Here is a 14,889-nt window from a genome sequence, read left to right on the forward strand (position 1 = left end):
GAGAAGACCGAGGGCCCAGCCACCAAGATTACCTTCCTTGGTGTTGAATTGGACTCAGAGGAGCAATCTTCTAGATTTCCCCTAGATAAGTTAGTCTAGACCTGGGCTACACTTGATCTTGTGTTGGGCTGCAAGAAGGTCACTCTTAGGCAGCTGCAGGAATTAGCGGGGATTTTGAATTTGCCTGTCGGGTCGTGGTGCCGGGACGGGTTTTTCCCCTGAGGTTGTATAGTGCGATGTAGGGGCTACATTTGCCCCATCGTCGTACCCGCTTATGCGCCGGGGTCAGGGCTGACCTCTGCGTATGGCGGGACTTTTTAGAGCGTTTAATGGGTTGTCCTTTTGGAAGCACGAGCTTCTTTTGGAAGCTGAGTTGCAGTTGTGTTCGGATGCTGCAGGGACTTGTGGCTTTGGGGTTGTGTTTGGTGACCAGTGGTGCTGGTCTGTCTTGCCTCCGGAACGGAGGGCCTCCCCCCCTGGTTAAGGTCTTGACCATTTTTGAGCTCTTTCCCTTGGTAGTGGCCTTAGAGCCTTGGGGGGAGCAGTTCAGGGACAGGACTGTGCACTTTTGGTGCGACAACTTGGCAGTGGTCCAGGTTGTGAGTGCCCTGTCCTCTAAGAGCGACAGGGTCAGGCGGCTTGTCCGCCATTTTGTGCACAGGGCCTGTCTCTGAACGCTTTGTTTTTTTGACTAGACATGTCCCCGGGTTGGATAACAGGATTGCTGTCGCCTGTCCTGTGGTCAGTTGTCCAGGTTTTGGACCCTGGGCACGTGGGCACGTGCGTCACCTGAGGCTTTTCCCGACCCCCTTAGAGCCTGGGTGGGCTCCTGGGCAGTGGAGAGTAGAGGCCTGCTGGGCTATGGCCCTCTCTGGGGTGCCTGGCACTCTGGGGGCTTAGCAGCTGGCAGGTAAAGAGTTTGGGGATTTCAGGCGGGATAAGGGTTACCCCTATAGTTGGCCTGCCCCAGTTGTATACATGGCCATATTTTGCATCCAGCTTAGGCAGCGTGGCCTTTCAGTTAGGACTATTAGGTCCAGGTTAGCCGGCCTCGCCTTTCGGTCCAAGGCGGGGGGGTTTACTGATTTTTTTCTGGTGACTTCCGCATTTGGAAGATGTGGGCGGGCTGGGAGAGGAGTCTCCTCCAATGCTCGTCGGGCCCTGACGGTGCAGCAGCTGTCACTGATTAGTCAGGCTTTGGACGGTCTGTGTGCGTCTCTGTACGAGGCCCGTCCTTTTAGGGGAGTGGCTTGTGTCAGGTTTGGTGGGGCCCTATGGGTTAGCAAGGCCAGGGCCGTATCGCAGGCTGACGAGTCACTCCGTGCCTTTCATTTCATCCCTTTAGTCTAGCTGGGTTCTAGTTTCCAGGTTTTTTGGACAGGCCGGAATCGATCCCGCTGGCTATGGAACGCTCGTTCCGTATCGGCGCTGCCACTAGCGCGGAATTACGGTTTCTCGATACGGAGGATTCGGGGAAGTCGTCCGCTGGCAGTCAGCGGCCTGTTTTAGGGTACGAACGGCCGGCTGAGGGTCTGGGGTGAGTGTTAGGCCAGGTTTACCTTTTAGCCCTCTTCTATGCAACCCCGTCAGGACGAGACCGACGGTGTTGCTCTGGGGTCATGGAGCGTTTTGGGGATGGCCACTCAGCAACAAGTACCGCCGGGGGGGACCCAACTGTCGTCTGCAGATGGGTCGTTGTCATCTGGCTGGGGGAGAAGGGGTGTGCGGTGGGAAAGGTGTTTCTGCCGCTATGGCTGGGAGGGCGGCATCCCATTGCTGCGCTCAGGTGGTTCTGGGAGGGTGGCATCTCATTGCTGTGCCCAGATAGTGCTGGGAGGGCGGCATCCCATTGCTCCGCCCAGTTGGTGCTGGGAGGGCGGCATCCCATTGCTGCGCCCAGTTGGTGCTGGGAGGGCGGCATCCCATTGCAGCGCCCAGTTGGTGTCGGGTGGGCGGCATCCCATTGCTGCGCCCAGATAGTGCGGGGAGGGCGGCATCCCATTGCTGCGCCCAGATGGTGCTGGGAGGGCGGCATCCCATTGCTGCGCCCAGTGGGTGTTGGGGGGCGGCATCCCATTGCTGCGCCCAGATGTGTGCTGGGAGGGTGGCATCCCATTGCTGCGCCCAGATAGTGCTGGGAGGACGGCATCCCTTGCTGCGCCCAGATGGTACTGGGAGGGCGGCATCCCATTGCTGCGCCCAGATGGTGCTGGGAGGGCAGCATTCCATTGCTGCGCCCAGGTTGTGCTGGGAGGGTGGCATCCCATTGCTGCGCCCAGATGGTCCTGGGAGGGCGGCATCCCTGTGCTGCGCCCAGGTGGTGGGTCTTGCACCTCGGTGGCAAGGACCTGTGTGGGCCTGGGGGTCTACTTTGGATCCGTCAGGCTCGCGAAGACCTGCGGTGGCTTCGCACTGTGGGGCCCACCATGCAAGTGGTGTGGTCTGGATCCTCCCGAGGATCACTTGGTGGGACGCCATTTCCCTTAGGGCCCTTCACCGGATTAGACGTGGAGTCATTAAGGCCCTGGGTACGGTAGTCAGAGAGTGGGTGGGGTGGTAGTGGCCCATCCCCTCATCACCATAGATCAGCTGTGGCTTTACCTGGCTGCTGGTCTTCCGCTGTCAGAACAGAGGAACACCATTTCTTACAGGACCTGCAGGGGTCTCTGCGTGAGCTGGCGCAGTTAGAGGGGGGAGTCGGGGGGGCAAGATAGAGATCTGACCCCCGCTCCGTGGCAGGTTAGGGGCGGAAAACTGGGTGGTGGTTTAGCAACTGCGTGTTCTCCGTTGGGCATCTTTGGGGATGATTGACAGGTTCTCTCCAAGCTTGTGGTGGAAGCGACCTGAGCAGTTGTGGGGAACCTGTCTTTGGGTCCCGCACCTTTAAGTCCCCTGTTAGGGGTTAGCCGGCGGGACCCCCCTCATGCAAGTGCATGGCAGGGTCTCAGGTGAGGGAGGGGTCCCTCACCTGGACTAGCATGGAGCTACGCCCATAAGTTGCCCAGGAAGTTTATCTGACATCATTCTTCGCCCCGGAAGCAATTGTTTGACCCTGCAGGTCCATTGTGGGGTCATAGTTAGGTATGTTAATTTATGCTAATTTAGTTGGATAAATTATGCTAATTTATGTTAATAAAAAATGACCCAGTTTAAATCCAGCTCTTGTGTCCGTGTCGTTACTCCGTCTCTTCTGCAAACACACGTTCTCAAAAATAAGATACTAGAAATACAGCTGAATCTATGCTAATGAGGTCACTTAGGATATAGTTATGGTTGCATAGATGACTTTTAACTGAAGAAAGAGTTAAATAGTGCTTAGTACTATATAGAGAAGCGTTTCAAATAGAAAGATTAATGGAATTACAGTTATGGGGGGAAAAGAAGTGGGTGAAACTGGAAAAGGAAATTAATAATATAAATAATAAAGAGCTATTATTTAAAAATTGGAGTAGAATAGAAATCAGTAATTTAACCGACCCTCTGAAAGCATGCTTAGAAATATGGTCCAAATGGCAGGGAAAATGTGGAACTAGAAATTCCAAATTATCAACGTTACACGTATTGAATACAGGTTATGATGTTAATTTAAGCAGAATTATAAAAGTATTAAATAGCAAAGGGATAACGAGAATTGAACAATTATATGAGAAGGACGGAAGAGTTAGCAGAACTCGGTTGGAATGGTGGCTTGGTCAACAGAAATGGCTGCAGATTAATGCAATAAGTAAATATTTAAATAAAAGTGAGAATAAAGAAGCTTTCTTACGAGAAGAAAATTGTTTAGAAAAAATAATAAAAGAAAAGATTAATGAGACAAAAGCCCAAGCCAGTAACATATATAGAATGTTATTGCAGGTGGAAGAGGAAGTAACTAAAAGTTTGACAAGATGCTGGCAAAATGATTTACAAATAGATGAAAGTGAAATGAAAGAAATAGTAGAAAATATATATAAGATTAAAATACAAGAGTTAAAGAGATGAGAAGGAAAATCTTACACAAATGGTATTACACACCTGCACAACTCGCACACTTCCAGGGGAAAGAGAAGGGTAATTGTTGGCATGGTTGCCAAAAGAAGGGAATTTTTATGCATATGTTCTGGGAGTGTGTAGAAATTCAGACATTTTGGAAAGAAGTACAGAACGAAATTAATAAAATGTTAATTATCAACTGGATAATTACAAAAGAAATAGCGATTTTAATTAAACAAAGAAAATTAGGAGAATTCAAGGAAATAAAAACTGCAGCATTGGAAAGTGCTCAAGCAGTAGTGCTATTGGGCTGGAAAGACTCTACAAAATGGACATTACAGAATTGGTACTGGTACATGGTGGACCACATACATTTTGAAATTATGGAAATAAGATTAAACAATTTTGATGAAAACAAATTGGAGAAGCTGATGGTACGATGGAACAAGGTGAAAGGTTATATGTTGAGTAGAATCTGTGGTGTAAATGTGAAAAATAAACTGCAATCACTCTTTCAGTAATATATAATGCAAGGTAGAGCCAAGGAAATACAGACAAACAAATCAGAAAAATTTTGAACCCCTCGTAATGGGTGGTGGGGGTGAAGGGGGGTGTTTTGTTTGTTAGGTGATGGGCACACACACTGTGCACTGTTATATGTTTGTTTTATGTAATCATTTTATAAAAATCAATAAAAATTATATTTTTTTTTAAAAAAGAGTTAAGTTAAGTTATATTGGCAAATACCTTTGGTCAATATTTGCAAAAGAGAAAATCAAAAGGGTAAAACAGGAAAATATATTTGGCTTACGAGTGCGAGTCAAAACAACAAAACATGTTAGCTACGTCAATTATGCAATGAAGAAAAAGAAAGTGGTGAATCTGCTACTTAGAAAAGATAGCATTATAATAGGTGATGAAGGCCAATCCTACTTATTTTCAGCCTTCTCCCCAAAGCAGAACAATTAACAAAGGGAGGAACTGAAAAAATGTGGGGACTATAGTAAGGAGATGGTTAGGGTGGACTGCTAACTGAATAAAATTAGTCTCCAGTACTAGACTATTTATTTCCAAGAACAGTGGTGGGCAATTATGACATCTTTATGATCTGTGGGCTTCAACTTCCAGAATTCCTAACCAAATTCTGAGCATTAAAGTCCACATCCATATCTTTGACAACATTCCCTTTTGAAAAACTATTCAGAGGTCATTGAAGAGGAGCACAAGGGAGGAAGAATGGGAAAACACAAATGTTCTTCTTGTCTTTAAAATGAAGGGAAGAAGAAAAGATCCAGATAACACTACCATTATTTGAAATAGATGATTTCACACTTGGTTTGTAAGCCTTCCTTGGCAATCGGATTTATCATAAATAGATCATGTCAAACTACCCTGAACTCCTTTTTTGAGATAGAGTAACTATTTCAGTTGACTGTAATAATGTAGCTTACATAGTGTATCTTGACTTTGTAAAAACTTTGAACGAAAACTCCCATGTGATCTTAATTGATAAGATGGCAAAATGTGAGCTGGATTATGCTACCGTTAGATGGACCTCTGGAAAAAGATGATTGGAAATCGGGGGCGGGGGGAACCAAAATAAAATAAAAACTGTTCAAATGGAAAGCTGAAGGCTGGATTGCCATCTCATGGAATGCTGTAGTCAGCAGATCCTGGAACAGGGCAGGAGATTAAATAACTTCCAAAGTCTTCCCGGTACTGCATATGATTCATATGCACCATTTTAATTCTTTTATTACATACTTTTTCAGCCTAGAGTTATTATTTGCTAAAGCTTTAAACTAAACGTTTACTTAGTAAATTGAGGTGGTGTGTGTGTGTGTTAATAACAAAGTTAAACATAAACATGAGGGTGATATAATTCCTCATTTTTTATTATATATAACAAGAAACTTCCTACAGCAATAAATGAGAGTCAAAGATTACACGGAGGCTCTGAATGTTGCATCGTTTAAACTCAGTCTTGCACAATATACTATCACTAATATAGGCTTCTGTTTTTTTACCTATTTCTTTTTAAAAAATAATCTTTTTTTATTTTTTTATTTTTTTTATTTTAATTGGATTTGTATGCCGCCCCTCTTCGAGGACTCGGGGCAGCTCACAACATATCAGAACAACATAACAATACATTTAAAAATCCAATTAATATAGCTAAAAAGACTTAAAAACTTTAATATAATTTTAAAAACATTTATAAATTATATCTATATATAAAAGATAAACAAAGAAACAGTAAACCCAGCAAACACATAAGTGCGTATAACATTATCTAAACATACACACATACATATATATATATATATGTTTGAATAATTATATAGAAAACATTCAACATGAATGTCAACCATCCTGTTAACCCCTGATTTCTACAACCTATCAATAACATACTGTAGTTATCCTTTGTAGGTATATAGCTATTATTTACATTGGCACGCTTATTAAATTATTTACTTTTATTAGAATAATATCTTTATATTTATATAACAACAACAACAATAACAACAACAACAATAATAATAACAATAACAATAATAATAGAAAGCAGATATAAGAGGGATTTAATAGAATATGGAATATGTAAGAAAATAAATACAATAGACAAAACTGGTAGAGCCGATGATAACAAGGTTAGCTAGCAACCTGGCATAGCAACTAAATCAGCCAATGGGAGCTAATCACTTCTGAGTCTGTGCAGAGAATCGAAACTTGAAATTTCAGCCAATGTGAGCTAATCACTTCTGAGTCTGTGCAGAGAATCGAAACTGGAAACCTCAGCTTAAGGATGGTCATGGCTCAGTCCACTCTGTTCTCTTGTCCCCTCTGTACTCTCTCACTCTGAACTCTGCTGAAATGAAGCTAACTGTTCCCTGCTATTTGTAACTGCTTGAAGCAGAACTCTGCTAATGGTGTTGTAAATTCATCTGTTACTATGTTTATAAAGAATTTTAATCAGTCATCTGTGTGTGCTTTTGGTTTTGATTTTTGCAACAAACGTCAGTAGAAATGGTTGAGGCAGACCTTACATATGACTGAAATTGTTAAGAGTCTAATTAGTATTTTATTGAAATAACAAAATTGTCTATTGTCTATCATCTATTGTCAAATTTGAGATATTTGTGCAACTACAGTGACGTGGTTGTTGATCCTGCTGTTGGTGTCATATCCCTCTGGTGTTGCAGGACCTTGCTCAGAAGAACACTGTGTTTCAGGGCTGACCTTAAAATAAAATACTGAATGAAATGTTGTAAGAGAACTTGTACATAGTCCAGCACCTATTTGTCTGTCAGAGAGAATTAGGTCCTGGCTAGGGCATAATACCATATGCACAGACCTACTATCCAAGAAGCTTGGGGTTGGATGATAGTGCATATCTGTTTAGCAGCTGAGAAACCACCACATAATTTCCCAAGTCTATGTACTTTCCCCCCATAATAGGTTACTGTTTGTTTGTTTGTTTGTTTATATTCCACTTTTATTTTTCCAAATAACTCAAGGCAGCAAGCATTTCCAACACAACTTCTTGCTCTTATTTTCCCCATTACAGCAACCTTGTAAGACAGTGTTTCCCAACCTTGGCAACTTGAAGATATTTGGACTTCAACTCCCAGGATTCCCCAACCAGCATTCGCTGGCTGGGGAATTCTGGGAGTTGAAGTCCAAATATCTTCAAGTTGCCAAGGTTGGGAAACACTGTTGTAAGAGGACTTGGGCTTAGCGAAATTGGCTGACCCAAGGCTACCCAACTGGCTTTCATTACTAAGGTGGGACTAGAACTCATGCTCTCCTGCTTTCTGACCTGGTGACATAACCCTGAATAATAATAATATTTAATAATAATAATAATAATAATAATAATAATAATAATAATAATAATAATAATAATAATAATAATTCTGCTCAGGCAATCTTACACTACTCACAAGAACCTACAAAACTTTTGCCAGACTCATCCTAGACTACTGCTCATCTGAAACCCATACCACATCTCAGACATCAACACCCTTGAAAATGTCCAAAGATGTTTCACCAGAAGAGCCCTTCACTCCTCCACTCGAAACAGAATATCCTACGAAAATAGACTAACAATCCTGGGCCTAGAAAGCCTAGAACTACGATGCCTAAAACACGATTTGAGTATTGCCCACAAGATCATATGCTGCAACGTCCTACCGGGCAATGACTACTTCAGCTTCAATCACAACAACACAAGAGCACGCAACAGATTCAAACTTAATACGAACCGCTCCAAATTTGACTGTAAAAAATATGATTTCAACAATCGAGTTATCGAAGCATGGAACTTATTATCGGACTCAATTGTGTCAACCCCTAACCCCCAACATTTCTCCCTTAGACTCTCCACGATTGACCTCTCCAGGTTCCTAAGAGGCTAGTAAGGGGCGTACATAAGTGCACTGGTGTGCCTTTCGTCCCCTGTCCAATTGTCTTTCCTTTTTTTCACCTATCATATATATTCTCTTCCTTTCATATATCCTCTCCTCGAAGTTCACTTTTACCCTTATATATATTACTACATGTCTATTTTTCTTCCTATGTATTTGTGTATTGGACAAATGAATAAATAAAAATAAAATAAACAAATATAATGTAATGTAACGTAACGCAATGCAACACAATGCAATAGTAAAAATACTATTTCTTGAGGTTTTGAGTGGATTGTTTCTTCGCAAAGTTGAATTGATAGCGCATTTGACTCAAAAGGAAAAAAGAGGAGGTTAGGATTGCACATTTTTAGCTACTCCTAACCAATAAACAGGATTAGTCAGGAACCTGGAAATCTTCTATAAGCAAAGTGTTTTTAAAAACATGAAAAAAAAACCTCAAACATGCCAGCATTACTGCCTCAGATGTATAACTCGGGAAAGCTGTTCTGTTTGATATTTTTGAACATGTTGTTCATCTCTAAATTTGTCTACGTTCCAGCTTTCTGTAACTGTTTTATTTGTATTTTTGTAGTCCAATACTACAAAATATTGATCAATCATTCTTTAAGATTAAGTCTGACAGTTATCATATATTGTTTGTTTGCTCTTAAGTAATAGTATATGGGCAGTAAGCCTTTATCAAAGGAAAAAGATGTGATATCTTAAAAATGCAGCAGAATGTATTGTTAAAAAGCAGTACATTCTGAGAATTGTCTCTTTTTTTTGAAGATTAACAATACATCTAAAGAACTCCATTTTGTATTTGCTAGTCATTTTGTGAAACTTAATTAGATATTTGTTTTTCCTGTGTCCTGATTCCTTTGAATTGTCCTTTTTTGTTGTAATTTTTGTCTCAAGCCTTAGTGGGTGGATGTTGAGAGGAAAATTCTTAGTCAGTTTCCAAAGCAGATGTTTTTCTTCAACCAACAGTTTGTTGAGGCAACCATGTAACATGGAGATTTTTTTCTCTTAAAGAGCAACATATAAATAGTGCCTGCCTTTCCTTCACTGGAACTGCTGAGTAATCCTAACAGCCAGACTCAAGTTAATAATTATACAAATTCAGACCAAACCTGGCCTTAGTTCTAAGTTTGTTCCATTTTTTCAGGAACGAGTTGAGCTAGAGCTCATAAGAACACAGAGGATAAATAACTTTTATTTCCCTCTGCCAGCCCCATGCAAAACAAAGGAGGGATTTTTTTTGTTATGTTTGTTTGTAGAGAATAATACTAGTCATATACATGTGAAGGCCTCCAATGAGGAACTTTGAAGTTAAGTAATCTTAAACTAAATTACATGGGTTGTTTTTTCATGGAGAGGCAATAATTAACTTGGTGTAGTTCCCTAATGCTTGAAGTGATGACTGATTATAGCCAGGTGCTGTCAATTCCTTACCTGGCTTTTTTCTTTTACATGCTTGATAAATGAAGCACGAAGCAGTGATGTACAACCCTCTAGATTCTGCACTGTGAGAAAGCACATAAATGAGGAAGTGTGCAAACATCTGGCTGCTGTTACAGGGACGTCATCTAAAAGCAGTGCAAAGGCATATGGTGCAATTCTGCAGAATAGGGGGAAGCTAAAACTTAAAGCACTGGTGACAGGCTCAATCCGAGTTCCTTTCTTCTGTGAATCTGCTGCAGGTATCTTTCTTGGTAGATGAAGCGGATTCTCTGGAAAATAATAGCCAAGATCCAGTAACACTTAGCCTTCCTATTGCCAGAGTCATTAACATCTATTGACAGTCAAGAGATTGAGGTTTGCAGAGTTCCCAGGAACCCCAATTCTGTTCACCTACAGAAAAAGTCTCCAACCAGTTTCCAAAAACAGCCATCTGGGTGCCATAAGGTTCCTTTTCCCTAGTGTGGGGTAGGCAGAGATAAATTGTCTATAGAAATATAGAAGTTGACGGCAGAAAAAGACCTCATGGTCCATCTAGTCTGCCCTTATACTATTTTCTGTATTTTATCTTAGGATGGATATATGTTTATCCCAGGCATGTTTAAATTCAGTTACTGTGGATTTATCTACCACGTCTGCTGGAGGTTTGTTCCAAGGATCTACTACTCTTTCAGTAAAAAAATATTTTCTCATGTTGCTTTTGATCTTTCCCCCAACTAACTTCAGATTGTGTCTCCTTGTTCTTGTGTTCACTTTCCTATTAAAAACACTTCCCTCCTGGACCTTATGTAACCCTTTAACATATTTAAATGTTTCGATCATGTCCCCCCCCCTTTTCCTTCTGTCCTCCAGATTATACAGATTGAGTTCATTAAGTCTTTCGTGATATGTTTTATGCTTAATACCTTCCACCATTCCTGTAGCCCGTCTTTGGACCCGTTCAATTTTGTCAATATCTTTTTGTAGGTGAGGTCTCCAGAACTGAACACAGTATTCCAAATGTGGTCTCGCCAGCACTCTATATAGCGGGATCTATGACCATGGAGCAATTTTATCTAATTATCTATTCTACTAAAAACTCCATGATCTTTCACTGCGATCACCATTGGTGCTAAAATACAAATTTGTTATATGAAGAATTTCCTTTGAAGCATGCAAAGAACATGGTTCACCCATTCAGTTATGTAAGGGATAAATCAGGAGTCATCACCCCGCCTCTCTGGAACTGCATGTGGCTCTTTCATCCCTCTGCTGCGGCTTCCTGTCGCTCAAAATATGTGTCACAACTGCCAATGTGCCACACCCACCGGCACACAATTTATTGAGCTTTTCGATCCCCAGTAGGCCAACTATGAATAAATCCAAGAAAATAAAAGTTTCATACGAAAACAGAATCTTTAAATTAACTATATATGCTAGTTTTGTGGCCACTCAGTAAATATTCATGCACAGGAAGAATTTTGTGGCTCCCGGTGTTTTCTTTTCTGTGGGAAACTGGTCCAAATGACTCTCAGAATGGCTTAAGGTTGTTGACCCCCTGGGACAGATAATCTTTTGATGATTAGTAACATTGCGTGATGTGTATTTCAGGCAAAGAGTTTGCAAGCAGGGAAGTGGTAATGCAAAGCTGAAAAGACTGTGATTTTCCTTCCTCTCCTCCCCTCTTCCCCCTTTGGTTGTGGGAGGAGTTTTGCTTTTTTAATATATCATGTCAAACTTCTTCAACACTTAAACTGCTGTTGTTTGAGGTTTCCTGCGTTATAATAGCAGGAAACCAAACTTTTCAGAGGGTCGTGTGGCCCCAGTCCAATTTACATCTCCAGCTTAGGGTTATGAAAGAGCATATGGTAATATTTCCTGAAGATTTGCTTCTGAAGGCTGCTAGCCAGAGATATGTGCTCAAATGCAACACAAATATCTCTCAGACAAACCATTTTGTGTTTTTCTAAACTGAAAAGTAATATAAAAATAATCCTATGTAAATGAATGTCACAGAAGTAACATGAGATACGTATATCCATCTGCCATCTGCACCTGAAAATAAAATGAACAATAATAGAAATAACTGCAGCAGTTGCTCCCAACAGATAAGGGAAGTCCCCCCCCCCATCAAACAGATACAGAATGAAAGCGTCTCAAGCAGAAGGCTTAAAGAAGATGTGGTGATCCTTCAGGTACACCTAAGTTGCATAAAAGTACCTTGGGCGAGTTATATTTTTAAGAGGAAATTGGACAGCCATTTGGTTGGAATGCTATAGGGTTCCTGCTTAGGCAGGGGGTTGGACTTGATGACCCGCATGGTCCCTTCCAACTCTAACAATAAATAAATAAATAAATAAATAAATAAATAAATAAATAAATAAATAAATAAATAAATAAATAAATAAATAAATAAATAAATATTCAACTTTATACTAGTGCCATCTTGACAAAGGGAAATTGTGTCCATGGACTAACATATAAGCTTTAAAAGGACATGAAAATGTCATAGAAATGTCATTGTTTGACATGCTGTTATAGAGACCAGTTACAATGAGCAAGGCAAGGGATACTAATTTGATGTGGATGGAAAAGGGTGCAAAAGAACTCAGAGAGTCGACGCCACAAATAGTATCTGAGAAATAAATCAGATTCCAGTCTAATTCTCTCAATCAAGTTTTGATTAGCAGAGCCAGGTTGGTAACGCCATTGCCATTCCCAGTACCCCACGCCATTTAACTTCTTCCCAGTACCCCACCTAGGTTAAAGTTCATCTCACAACCTCACACCCACAAGTTCATCATGAGGACCATTCTGAGTGCAGGGATTCCACTGACTTCTTCTTTACCACCGTTGATGCAGAACAAAAAATGACCTTGGACTCTAAGAAAGGAATTTGTTATGGCTAGTAACTTTCCCTCTCATGCAACCACCCCTCCCAATTCTCCTAATACTATGCTATAGTAGCAGTCCAAAGTCTCCAACTTCACAGGATGGCTTCGGTCTGACATAGAGACTTCTGGACTGTCTCAAATGATGAAAGATACACAGCATGGCTAAAGTAGTAGTAGATAATGGCATGCCTGCCAGATGTTTTGATCATCAACTCTCATCATCCCCCAGCCAGAATGGTCATTGTCAAGGGATAATAAGAGTTTGAATGTAACACATCTGAAAGACTTTCAGTTTTAGATTGTCAGCTTCATCTAAGCCAGGGATGTCAATCTCATGTCGTCATTGTGGTGTCACGTGACATATCGGGACTTTCCCCCAATTCGCTCAACTGGGCATGGCCAGCGTGTGATACGTCCGGCCCCCAGGCTGTGAGTTTGACAGCCTTGAACTAAGCCGATGTATGAATAATTGCAATCAACATCTTTGTCCTTCCTGGTCTTGTAGCTGCTTCTCCTTGTTGCCACTGTTTTATGATTTGCCCTTTGAATTTTATTTCAGATGTGTGTTTGATTAGAAATCTAAAAGTATTTCAAGTGCCTCCTGTTTACTTGGAAAATGTCACAGAAAGCCATGTGTGTAACAATTATATGAACAACAGCAGTGATGGGCTACTGCCCCCGCAGGGGAGGGGGGGAGCACAGTGGGAGTAGTAAATTTATGCACTATTTATTGAATACTTAATAGTTTTTTGTCCTTCTGTAGTGCTTTAGTATGATCCTTAATTACTTTTAAAATAGGAAATAATTAAATAGTATGTTTTTATCCATAAACGCTTTAATGATTTTAATCATTGTCTAGAACTGAACTTTATAGCAATTCAAGAAAATTGAGCTACTTGCCTAACCTGTTATCATACTGAACCTTGTGTCTTCAGTACGAAACCTTAAAATCTTACTGTGCTCCTCAACAAACAATGGTCATGACCTTTAAGCCACCCCGGTCACATGATTGTCAAGCCACTCCCACCTGGTCACATGGCTGGCAAGCCACTCCTACCTGGCCACATGACCATCAAGCCACACCAGCACAATAAGCTACGCCCACAGTGTGGTAGTAATATTTTTTGCAGCCCTTCACTGAACAGTGTTGTGGTATTGTGTTGTAAACAGTCAAGATTTCCAGTTATTTGATCTGCATACAACTCTCTGGATTATGTTGTGAGCTGCCCCGAGTTTGCGGAGAGGGGCGGCATATAAATCCAATAAATCTAATCTATTTGTTATGCATGCCTGAAATATGATTGCATAAACCTTTTATTAAATGTTAGCAGAATATATTTAAAAATATCCCCTGAGGATTCTTTGGAGAAGTATTTGTTTTTGAGAAAGCTAGCCGAAGGTGCCACTAAACCTACTCTTATGACAAAGTTTTATTGTGGATTTTTTTCCCTATTAGGTTCATGACCCAACATTTGTAGTGTTTGTTATGTAATACTTTCTTTGTTCTTTATGTCTTTAAGCAGCTTGTGGCATTTTAGTATAGCAGGAAATCAATTTTTATTTGATGGATAGACTCATTTAAGGAGGCGAGAGAAATTAAATGCTGACTGCCAGCTATTCAGCTAATCTTGGGCAAAATTACTAGTGTATACCACAAGCAGTATAACACACTCCTACCAAGAGCAAAGTTCTCGGGATCTTTTAACCAATTCAGTTGTGCATCATGACAAAATATCAGAGCAGTTTGTACTCTTGTGTTTTGACTAAAAAATATCAGCCTTTTTTTTTGGGGGGTGGGGGTTAATAATAATGGCAAGTTCGTGTTGTAGCATGAATTTCAGGCCACTCAACTTATCTGGGCCAATGTTCCTCCCATAGCTATTGAGTAAGAGAACTGGATTGTGTCAAAATTTTCCACCAGAACAAAAGTTTGCGTAAAGGTCTTTTAAGGGATAGATGAGCCCTAGACACATCCACAAATGCCAAATACTTCAATCTGATTTCATGGAAGTACCTTTAGACCTGGGTCATTGAAGCTGTTTCATACAGAAGAGGAATCACAAGTGGATTTCATTCTCTCCTCTCCTCACCTCCCCAATAAGGGCTGATCATTGCTAGTACACATGACAGGGCAAGGAACTTCAGCAGTATTACATTGACTATGGCACAAAGTT

The sequence above is a fragment of the Erythrolamprus reginae genome, chromosome 2 (assembly GCF_031021105.1).
Source record: "Erythrolamprus reginae isolate rEryReg1 chromosome 2, rEryReg1.hap1, whole genome shotgun sequence".
Taxonomy (NCBI): Eukaryota; Metazoa; Chordata; class Lepidosauria; order Squamata; family Dipsadidae; genus Erythrolamprus; species Erythrolamprus reginae.